Genomic DNA, 12,377 nt, shown 5'->3' on the forward strand with positions numbered 1-12,377 from the left:
AGCATGAGATTTTGGGTCGGGGGATACAACAGGGAAGGAGGACCAGTACCTCGGCCAGGCAACCTCACCTGTTATGCTGAACAAGGGCCTTGTAGGGGATGGGAATATTGGGTGGGATAGACAAGGAAGAGGGAAGGAAGCGGCTGTGGCCTTAAGTCAGGTACCATCCCGGCATTTGCCTGGAGGAGAAGTGGGAAACACGGAAAATCACTTCGAGGATGGCTGAGACAGGAATCGAAACCCCCTCTACTCAGTTGACCTCCCGAGGCTAAGTGGACCCCGTTCCAGCCCTCGTACCACTTTTTAAATTTCGTGGCAGAGCCGGGAATCGAACCCGGGCCTGCTCTCATTGGCCAGAACAAAACAGAAGTTGGACTCGCTATCGACTAGCGGCAGCACCAGACGGGAACTAGTGCCCCAAGCACAGAGAAGAAGAACATTCATAATAAAATGTGACAGAAAGTCACGGGGAAGGTAATTGAAGACGAATAACGGGAAATAAATTCCCAGATGACACGAATTCCCAAGGCGGAATGCCATATCGAAAATGTTAATGGAGGGGTGATATAATAAACTCGGCTATAGTTTTTACGTCTAGCTCTTATTAGAGTATGATAAGGTCTTGAGAAGGTCTGATTCTTCTCCGCATGGTGTCCCTGGTTCACCAGAATCCAGTGATCAAGTAAGGCCAGTCTGTCAACTGGTGCCTGGGGTAGTGATTCTAAGATCGTCTCTTCCATCATACGCTCAAGTTGAGGTTTGGTTTATGAGGTGATCTCAATTGAGACCACTGGTGTCCGACTCGTTTTTTGAGTTCGAGAAGATTTAAGTGCAGCCCACTCAATTAGAGGATCAGACGCTGATCACTTTACCACTTATTATTACATTCAAAGCAAAGTCACCTCCGTACAGGCCATGAAGGCCCTTGGAGGAGTGGAAGGTAAAGGGTTCCACCGTTGTTAACCTCGGCACGTGATGGGGTAGATTGGTTAGCTCTACGCCCGGCCGCCTTTGCCCCCAAGAATTAACCTGGTACTCATTTTTGATGTAGGCTGAGTGAACCTCAGGGCCATATGCACCTCCGGAAGTGGAAATCTCGTTTCTTCAATTTTACGACTTCCTGACGGGGATTCGAACCGAGCATGCCTTTACCGCCTCGGCCAGGCAGCCCCTTATTATTACATTTACTTATTTTAAATTTTATATCATTGAAAGTCGCCAAGAGACAATTACATTTAATTATCGTACGAAAATCAATATTATTATTATTTTATGTTAAGTAGATTACAATTGTCATTCAACAGTGATGCAGTGGTAATTGTTATATTATACAATACAACAATAATTACTAGATCTCCAGTTATTTTTCGTAATCTATATAAAGTCTATGGTAACCCATCATGCTGAAGCGGAAAGCGAATATAGGTCGCAGGGCATTGCATTCGATAAAGTCCGTTTAGTACTAAGCGGATGTTTTCACTATTTGCTTTACGTCGCACCGACCCAGATTGGTCTTATGGTGACATTGGGATAGGGATCGCCTAGGAATGGGAAGGAAGCGGCCGTGGCCTTAATTAAGGTACAGCCCCAGCATTTGCCTGGTGTGAAAATGGGGAAACCACGGAAAACCATCTTCAGGGCTGCCGACAGTGGAGTTCGAATCCACTATCTCCCGATTATTGGATACTGGCCGCACTTAAGCGACTGCAGCTATCGAGCTGGGTGAGAGGATGTTTTCCCACGGGGAAATTTAGCAAAGTTCGATGACGTAGAGGAAGGTGTGAGGGAATTACTGCCACGTCATAGTTCGAAGGCCATGACCACCAAGTGGGCCGTCCTCGACCACTGGAGCTCAGTCGCGGTCTGCATTGGCTGCAGGGCACCACATTCACCAGGTAAGAGACCAGCACTATTTTTAAAATTAAGTATATTTATATTTCTTATGTCCCTCTTTATCACAATATTGCAGTTCTCAAAGACCATAAGCGTTGTTACACGGGAATATATTGTTTACTCTAAAATAAAATTAAAATAAATCATACTCTTCGTTAGAAATATCTCATACGGATGTAACATTACGATGTATAGAATGTTAAAAAATTCACAGCGCTATACGAATAAAATTCACTTAGTATTTTTGCCTGGGTACTAGAAAAACTAATTATGTTCCTTGTTAATTAGGTTATTGGATTTACATCCCACTAACTACTTTGACTCTTTCCGGAGATGCCACCGTACCGAAATGTTGTACTGCATGCATTCCTTTACGAGCTTGTAAATTTACCTATTCGGGGTTGGTGTATTTAAGCGCTTTCAAATTCCACCGGACTAAGCTGGGATCGAGCCCGCCAAATAGGAATCAGAAGGCCAGCGCTTCTAGCGTCTGTGTCAGTTAGCCCAACTATATGTCTAGAGATGCTGACACTAACTGGAGGAAGAATTACTTAATTTTACACACGTCGATAAGACAGGGTGTAAATTTACACTTGTTGGGCACCACTATAAATAAGCGCAGAGAAACAAGATTTAATCACCTTCCCGTCCAGTTCCATGGCTAAATGGTCATCGTGCTGGCCTTCAGTTCAGAGGGTTCCGGGTTCGATTCTCGACCGGGTCGGGGATTTTAATCGCTTCTGATTCATTCTTCTGACTTGGAGACTGGGTGTATGTGTCCGTCCCAACATTCTCCTCATCATATTCAGACAACACAGCACACTACCAACCACCACAGAAACACGCAATAGTGATTACATCCCTCCATATAGGGTTGGCGTCAGGAAGGGCATCCGTCCGTAAAATAGGGACAAATCCACTTGTGCGACGCAGTTCGCCCTGCGACCCCATAGTGTGGGGAAAAGCGGTAGCAAAAGAAGACTGAACGTTGACAGCAGAATGCAGAGCTATAAGATGTCTTACAGATAGTAGGCTATCTATAACCCCACGGCACTTAACGTCCTTGAAAGGGCCTTGGCCTGCCCAGCGACCGCTGCTTAGCCCGAAGGCCTGCAGATTACGAGGGGCCGTGTGGTCAGCACGACGCATCCTCTTGGCCGTTATCCTGGGCTTTCGAGACCGGGGCCGCCATCTCACCGTCAGATGGCTCCTCAGTTCTAATCACGTAAGTTGAGTGGACCTCGAACCAGCCCTCAGGTCGAGAGAAGAATCCCTGACGTGGCCGGGAATCGAACGCGAGGCCTCCGGGCGAGAGGCAGGCACGCTACCCTACACCACGGGGCCGGCAGTAGGCTATAGTGCGTTGCCAAATTATTATGGACACTGGGCTTCTCACAAGTAGCAATAAATTCTGCTGAGTGCTCGGAATTTAATAATAATAATAATAATAATAATAATAATAATAATAATAATAATAATAATAATAATAATAATAATAATAATAATAATAATAATAATAATAATAATAATAATGTGATTTGCTTTACGTCCCACTAACTACTACGGAGACGCCGAATTGCCGGAATTTAGTACAGCAGGAGTTCCTTTATGTGCCAGTAAATCTACTGACACGAAGCTGACGTATTTGAGCACCTTCAAATACTGCCGGACTGAGCTAGGATCGAACCTGCCAAGTTGGAGTCAGAAGGCCAGCGCCTCAACCGCCTGAGCCACTTAGCCTGGCTTTGGAATGTTTTTTTTGTTTTTCTTTTTTGTTTTGCTTTACGTCGCACCGACACAGATATATTTTATGGCGACGATGGGATAGGAAAGGCCTAGGAATTGGAAGGAAGCGGCCGTGGCCTTAATTAAAGTACAGCCCCGGCATTTGCCTGGTGTGAAAATGGGAAACCACGGAAAACCATCTTCAGGGCTGCCGACAGTGGGGCTCGAACCCACTATCTCCCGAATACTGGATACTGGCCGCACTTAAGCGACTGCAGCTATCGAGCTCGGTGCTTTGGAATGTAGCGAGTGATTTGTCTTCATTGTTGAACTAGCAGCATCACAATCACAAACATGCAGCACCATATTGAAGAATTGAGATGAATATCACTGCAGATTAAGGAACTGGCAAGGAAATAGATGAAGCCTTTATTGTCCGTGGTACCGAGCTCGATAGCTGCAGTCGCTTAAGTGCGGCCAGTATCCAGTATTCGGGAGATAGTGGGTTCGAACCCCACTGTCAGCAGCCCTGAAGATGGTTTTCCATTGTTTCCCATTTCACACCAGGGGCTGTACCTTAATTAAGGCCACGGCCATTTCCTTCATATTCCTAGCCCTTTGCTCTCCCATCGTCGCCATAAGACCTATCTGTGTCGGTGCGACGTAAAGCCCCTAGCAAAAAAAATAATTAAGGTACAGTCCCAGCATTTGCCGGGTGTGAACATGGGAAACCAAGGAAAACCATCTGCAGAGCTGCCGACAGTGGAGTCCAAACCACAATCCCCTGAATGCAAGCTCACAGCCGCACGACTCTATCTGCACAGCCAACGCGCTCGGTGATTTGAAACTCAAAGAATCACAAAATAAGTAAACATTATCGCTGTAATTTGTACTGACTGTGTTTATTTGTAATTGGTAAATACCAATATTCTACATTTAATTAAAATATTGATAATAATATCTATAAAATCAAGAACACATTAACCATATTAATCAATCAGGATAGAAAAAAAATAGTGTAGAAATTCTAGATGTCTATTTTCTTTCTTTCTTAATCCGTTGATCCTCCAGGGTTGGTTTTTCCCTCAGACTCAGCGAGGGATCCCACCTCTACCGCCTCAAGGGCAGTGTCCTGGAGCTTCAGACTCTGGGTCGGGGGGATACACTGGGAAGGAGGACCAGGAACTCGCCCAGGTGGCCTTACCTGCTATGCTGACCTGGAGCTTTGTGTGAGGGATGGGAAGATTGGAAGGGATAGAAAAGGAAGAGGGAAGGAAGCGGCCGTGGCCTTAAGTTAGGTTCCATCCCGGCATTTGCCTGGAGAAGAAGTGGGAAACCTCGGAAAACCACTTCTAGGATGGCTGAGGAGGGAATCGAACACCCCCCCCCCCCCATCTACTCAGTTGATCTACCGAGGCTGAGTGGACCCCGTTCCAGCCCTCGTACCACTTTTCAAATTTCGTGGCAGAGCCAGGAATCGAACCCGGACCTGCGGGGGTGGCAGGTAATTGCACCAACCACTATACCAGAGAGGTGGACGGAAAATAAATAACATGTTATAATTTTGGGAATGATCTGGAAGTTAAACACAAGTCTTCTAAATTTTCCTCCCACTGTTCCCTAGGCCTATATTACGTTATATCTATGCGAAAGTTAAGTAATTATATATATATGTTCCTCTTATTCTTTCATATTATTCAAAGGAATTGAATAAGAAGCACTGAGAACTAAATAAAACTTTGATGGGACAGGAAAGACCCAGGAGTAGGAAAGAAGCGGCCGTGACCTTAAAGGTACAGCCCCAGCATTTGCCTGGTTTGAAAATGGGAAACTACGGAAAACCATCTTCAGGGCTGCCGACAGTGAAGTTCGAACCCACTATGTCCAGAATGCAATCTTACAGCCGCGCGCCCCTAACCGCACGGTCAACTCTCTCGGTATGTATAATAAAGTATGTTAAAGTATATGGCAATTTGCGTAATATTTCGTTCCATTTTGATCTTCACATTCCTTCAGATAATAATTACCGGGAGAGTTGGCCGTGCGGTTAGGGGCGCGCAGCTGTGAACTTGCATCCGGGAGATAGTGGGTTCGAATCCCACTGTCAGCAGCCCTGAAGATGGTTTTCCGCGGTTTCCCATTTTCACACCAGGCATATGCTGGGGCTGTACCTTAACTAAGGCTACGGCCGCTTCCTTCCAACTCCTAGTCCTTTCCGATCCCATCGTCGCCATAAGACCTGTCTGTGTCGGTGCGACGTAAAGCCACTAGTAAATAATAATTTTTGTTCAAAAAATATAGCAGCGGCAAGAGCCGAACTCACATCTTCCAGGTTCGCACACAAGTACGGTGATCACTCGGCCGCCGACCCACGTGACTACGGTGTATACAAGTTGCATTGGAATCGGGGATTCATCACTTTTTCGGAAATTATTAGGTTGTGGACGTGTATGTATGTTGAGTATTCAGACCGAAGAATGGTTTGATCCTCAACAGCTCCGCCATCAGCTGTCATAGACGACCTAGGCATCACTGAAGAGGCGTACTAGGGAAATTAGGAGTGAGGCAGTTTTCCGTTGCTTTCCTCACTGAGTCAGAAGTTGCTGTTACAGTACATATCAGTCTGCCAAGCCCACTGAAATGCATGCACCAACTGACCCTATGAGCGACATTTTCACACCATTTGTAACAGGGACTGGGTGCATAAGACATGGCATTACTAGCATCACTCATACCTAAGTCACTTTCATATCGTCTAAGCCACTGATGAGACTGAGACAGGTCAACGAAAGTAACAAATTCGTTCTAGCCAGACATAGTGCACTGTAAAAACTAAGTCTCACCAACAAAGGCATATTGCGGACCTGACATGTTAAAAAAAAGTGTGTTTGCCTTTTAGTGCTCTATCACTTCTAGTTGGTCCAAAGCGGATCCTGGGTCATGACATTTGACTTCTTTTTTTTTTTTTTTTTTTTTTTTTTCCGACAACAAACCCTTCTACACGAGTTACTGTTGAGTTTCCTCCAACAGGCACATCGACGCTCGTTGAAATCGGTTGGATCTCTCTTTGTTAGAGACGCTCCCGATAAGCCTTTTGAAGCTCGATATTGGTAATTTTGGACATTTTCGACTTTTGATAAGCTGCTGAAGTCTCTACAATTTGCTTTCAACAATTTTGAATCCATCTATTGTTCATATACAGCGGAAGTTTTCGAAAGAAATTTTTCACACTTCCTCGCAGGACAATTTGCCAAAATGTGCGTTTACTTCTATACGACTACAGTCCTCTTAGGCGAATCAAACGACACCTCACACGACATGTTACCACACCGCAGTGAGTTTGTTGGCGTGCGGCGGTCATTCCTCTTTAAAATGAGATATTGAAAACTGTTGTGGCACGTGTTGTGTAGAAATTATTTCGGTTTGCAATCGTTCGTGTTCTACGTCAAAAGATGAGGTTTCAATACAAGCGTATTAAAAATGTAGAAATTTGAACTCGGTAGTAATTAAAAAGGAATCCTGAATCTAGGAGTTTGTTTCTAAATAAAAAATACACCATTTTAGTCAGGAAAAATCTTCAATTATTTTGCGAGATGATATTCTTAAGCATGACAGTATATTCGAGTTTTAGTGTTCAAACTCCCCTTAAGAAATTTTAAGAAGATATTGCGTTCGAACCCCACTGTCGGCAGACCTGAAGATGGTTTTCCGTGGTTTCCCTTTTTCACACCAGGCAAATGCTGGGACTGAACCTTAATTAAGGCCAAGTCCGTTTCCTTCCCACTCTTAGTCCTTTCCTGTCCCATCGTCGCCATAAGACCTATCTGTCTTGGTGCGACGTTAATCCAGCTATAATAATAATAATAATAATAATAATAATAATAATAATAATAATAATAATAATAATAATAATAATAATAATAATGTCTTTCTTTCTTTCTTTCTTTCTTTCCTTCTTTCTTAATCCGTATACCTTCTAGGGTTGGTGTTTTCCTCGGACTTAGCGAGGGATCCAACCTCTACCGCCTCAAGGGCAGTGTCCTGGAGCGTTAGACTTTGGGTCGGGGTACAACCGGGAAGGAGAACCAGTAGCTCGCCCAGGTGGCCCTACCGGCTATGCTGAATAGGAGCCCTGCCGGGGGGGGGGAATGGAAGGCATGGACAAGGAAGAGGGAAAGAAGCGGCTGTGCCCTTAAGTTAGGTACCATCCCTACATTTGCCTGGAGAAGAAGTGGGAAACCACTGAAAACCACTACGAGAATGACTGAGCAGGGGATCGAACGCCCCTCCACTCAGTTGACGTCCCGAAGATTAGTGGACCCCGTTCCAGCCCTCATACCACTCTTCAAGTTTCGTAGCAGGGCCGGGAATCAAACCCGGCCCCCTAGGGGTGGCAGAAAACCACACTAACCACTGCACCACAGAGGCGGACATAACAATAATAATAATAATAATAATAATAATAATAATAATAATAATAATAATAATAATAATAATAATAATAATAATAATAATAATAATAGGCTAATAATAATAATTGTACCAGAGGATCACCCGCCCCGCACATTTAAATTAAGCGCATTGGAGAATGCCATCCGATATATGAAGTTTGCAACAACTAAGACAAGAAGTTGGAACATTTCTTAACAGTTGTCGCTACCATAAACTTATGTTGTGCCCTCTGGTGTGAAAATAAACTATTAAAATTCTAAAGTAATTTTGTATGTAAAGGTTGTCTAAACTGGAATGTATCGTTTTTCTTTTTGATGTTCAAACGTTAACAACACTTCTATCTTTTCCCACCAATTTATGTTGGCCAATGAAAAACATTTTACATTTATTTTTCTACCAATCAAAATTTTCTGGTATTTATTTGATTATCCAATAAGAATTCGGGGGGTGTCGGGCCTTAGTCCAGAGTTTCCTCGAACTTTCCCTTCGGGTACAAAAGCTGGCACATTTTTGGACCAGGTTGTCTTAATGATCGCTCCAGTCTAGAGTGTGTCGGGAGGTCTACCAGCTCAAGGTAATGGCAGATTCAGTATAAGCATGTGATAGTCTTTGAAAACTAGGTCGAGGGGAAGATTTCAAATCTTTAGTAATGTAACTTCATTTTCTAAAAACGTAAATTTCAAACTCTAATTGTAATTTCAAACTAGTCGAAAGAACTCATCCGAAATCGGGGAATAGAGAGTGAGGTACCATCTCGTATTCCTTCTCAACGTTATTTTGAGGTGACTATGACCTTGTTACTTTTCTATCTTGTAATGTCTGCAATCTACATATGTTCCCCCTTTTAGTCACCTCAGTAACGTCGGGCCATAAGCCCAAATAGGGTTTTATGCATGCAATTGTAAAGTTCTAGGAGTGCAAGAATTCGCCTCGTAACCATTTTGGTTTCTGGGACAGTTATTTAACTTTTTTTTTTTTCAAAAGTCATGTAGAATGGGTACTTTTTACTCCTCTTTAACTCCATGTTAAAGGTATCAGACTCTTGAGCAGTTAAGACTGTGGATACTGTTTGATTTTGTTAAATGTAGCATTGCCTTTGATAGGCCTGGAAATTGTGAAATTTCGAAAATTGATTCCTAAATGTAAATTTATAGAGCAAAAACGCTCTTGTTATTAATGTAAAGGTTGAATGGTGCCTTTGGAAGGCTGGAATGTTATAATGTTCGGAGAGTATTCTCCCGGATCAGTTTGTGGAGCAAAGGTGCTCTTGTGAGGAATGTTAATGAGTGGAGCAGTGGTCGCTCTTGTCACATTGGCAAGGTTGGACCTTCGAGCTCGTATTGTTGATCAATGTTATTTAATTGTTCTATGAATTCATAATATAACGTCTCGAAATCATTGATGTACCTGAGATTTTGTTATTCGCTTAGCGAATTGTGTCCGCCTCTGTGGTCCGGGTTCGATTCCCGGCTCTGCCACGAAATTTGAAAAGTGGTACGAGGGCTGGAACGGGGTCCACTCAGCCTCGGCAGGTCAACTGAGTAGAGGTGGGTTCGATTCCCACCTCAGCCATCCTGGAAGTGGTTTTCCGTGCTTTCCCACTTCTCTTCCAAGCAAATGGCGGGATGGTACCTAACTTACGGCCACGGCCGCTTCCGTCCCTCTTCCTTGCCTGTCCCATCCAATCTTCCCATCCCCTACCAAGGCCTCTGTTCAGCATAGCAGGCGAGGCCGCCTGGGCGAGGTACTGGTCATTCTTCCCAGTTGTATCCCTGACCCAAAGTCTGAATCTCCAGGACACTGTCCTTGAGGCGGTAGAGGTGGGATCCCTCGCTGAGTCCGAGGAGAAAAACCGACCCTGGAGGGTAAACAGATTTGTTAAAAGTTAACGTTTGAAAAGAGAAAAGGAAAAAAGGGGGTAAAGAAATAAAACTGTCAATTTTAAAGTTTTAAATCAATCTTTCAATTTTCGTATATCAACCCATTCATCCCCCACCTTCTTTCACCACTGTAGACCACGGTATCCCCGTAATAATAATAATAATAATAATAATAATAATAATAATAATAATAATAATAATAATAATCAACGAGCTAGAATATCATAGAGGGGCTGTATACCTGACATCAGCGCTCCCTGCTTGAAGCAAGTTGATAAGGGGCAGCCATGTTAACGGTTGTCAAAACAAAGCCAATTGGCGCGAGAGCATATGTTGAGGTGACAGGGAGATCGTGCATGCCAATTTAATTCCCTAAGTTTTAAGAAGTGAAAAGATAGATTCTCGCTTTCAAGAATGCCAGCCGTAAGCTCAGCGTATGGTTGTACTAATCGGAGTAATAAAACCAAGGATATATCGTACTTTAAGTAAGTATTACTGAATTATAGCCGAGATTCCTTTTTGTAATTTCTGTTTGTAATTAAATCCATTTTATTGTTTACTTAGCGAAAGTAGGGATATTTGTCGAATTTTGTTTCAGATTTCGTTTAAAGAACAATGAATTAACTGAACAATGCGTTGTGAGAGCGAAAAGAGATAAATGGTATCCCACTCAATTCAGTTGCTTATGCTCTGTACATTTCCAGCCCTATTTAATTTTCATTCACATTTACAAATAAAGGAAATGGAATGCCCACCACCAAGAAAACGTAACCACAAAAAATCACTTATTTCGTTCAAACGTACACCAAGTATGATAAATACGGCATTTTACTGCTATTTTTGTCCGACTCGTTGGCTGAATGGTCAGCGTACTGGCCTTCGGTTCAGAGGGTCCCGGGTTCGATTCTCGGCCGGGTCAGGGATTTTAACCTTAATTGGTTAATTCCAATGGCTCGGGGGCTGGGTGTTTGTGCTGTCCCCAACATCCCTGCAACTCACACACCACACATAACACTATCCTCCACCACAATAACACGCAGTTACCTACACATGGCAGATGCCGCCCACCCTCATTGGAGGGTCTGCCTTACAAGGGCTGCACCCGGCTAGAAATAGCCATACGAAATTAATTTAATAACTGCTATTTTTGAAATGTATAACTTACAGCCTTTATTGTAGATGGCTGTTGCCTTGGTTTTTAAAACTACGCCACACTTCATAATGGACAACTTTCAAGCTAGTAATCCCAGTATGATATGGTAATGGGATAAACATGATATCCCCTCTATATTATAATAAATAATTACACTAAACGATTATTGTGGTAAAGTATTCATGGGCCGCCTCTGCGGTGCACTGGTTAGCGTGAGCAGCTGCCAGCCCTGGAAGCCCGGGTTCGATTCCCAGCTCCGCCACAAAATTTGAAAAGGGGCACGAGGGCTGTAACTGGATTCTATCAGCCTGGGGAGGTCAGCTGAGTAGAAGTGTGTTCGACTCCCACCTCAGCCATCCTCGAAGTGATTTTCCGTGGTTTCCCACTTCTCCTCCAGGCAAATGCCGGGATGGTACCTAACTTAAGGCCACGGCCGCTTCCTTCTCCCCCCCAGAAGGCCCCTGTTCAGCATAGCAGGTGCAGCCCTCCCTCACAGTTGTATCCCCCGACCCAATGTATCACGCTCCAGAACACTGTCCTTGAGGTGGTAGAGGTGGGATCCGTCGCTGAGTCCGTGGGAAAAACCAACCCGGGAGGGTAAACAGATTAAGAAAGGAACACAGTACTCATGAGGATGCAATAATTTTAAAAATATTAACAGAATGAGGTTGTAACCTATTATAGGTCCCTAAAATTTTAAGGTTTCCTGTCATAAATATTTATGTCCATCGTTTTTATTCTAATTTACGCTTAAGCACAACAGCCAAGCAGAGTAACGCTCTTGTTCCGATCTCGAGGCCTATTCGTATGTCACTGTGCGATGATTTCGAACTACCCTACAATCAACTGATCGTGATGTTGGCCTCGTGCCGCAGTATGATGAAGTGGCGGTATTCGCTTTCATGCTTCAAGCTTTCGGCAACGGACTTTAATTCTCCCCCAGCGATTCTAAAATGCGCATTTTCTACACTTTTCGTCATTTAAAGGCCATGCTCCCTTGCTTGTGTGACAACAGGAAACATGGCGGACGTTCGTTCTATTAGGTTCACCCAGGCAGCGCTTCCGCCTCTCTATGTTATTCTAGCTCGTTGATAATAATAATAATAATAATAATAATAATAATAATAATAATAATAATAATAATAATAATGTCCGACTCGTTGGCTGAACGGTCAACGTACTGGCCTTCGGTTCAGAGGGTCCCGCGTTTGATTCCCGGCCGGATCGGTGATTTTAACCTTAATTGGTAAATTCCAATGGCACGGGGGCTGGGT

The 12,377-nt window shown here is 43.7% G+C and overlaps 1 protein-coding gene across 1 annotated transcript in view; it reads left to right on the top strand.

The window, feature by feature from the left end:
* The first annotated feature begins 1,840 nt into the window (after window positions 1–1,840).
* LOC136884951 (venom protease) overlaps window positions 1,841–12,377 on the top strand; it is a 138,096-nt gene continuing 127,559 nt past the window's right edge. Inside the window, exon 1 of the mRNA XM_068230011.1 lies at window positions 1,841–1,895. The gene's annotated coding sequence lies outside the window, so the exon portion shown is untranslated. The remainder of the gene's footprint in view (window positions 1,896–12,377) is intronic.

The sequence above is a fragment of the Anabrus simplex genome, chromosome 13 (assembly GCF_040414725.1).
Source record: "Anabrus simplex isolate iqAnaSimp1 chromosome 13, ASM4041472v1, whole genome shotgun sequence".
NCBI lineage: Eukaryota > Metazoa > Arthropoda > Insecta > Orthoptera > Tettigoniidae > Anabrus > Anabrus simplex.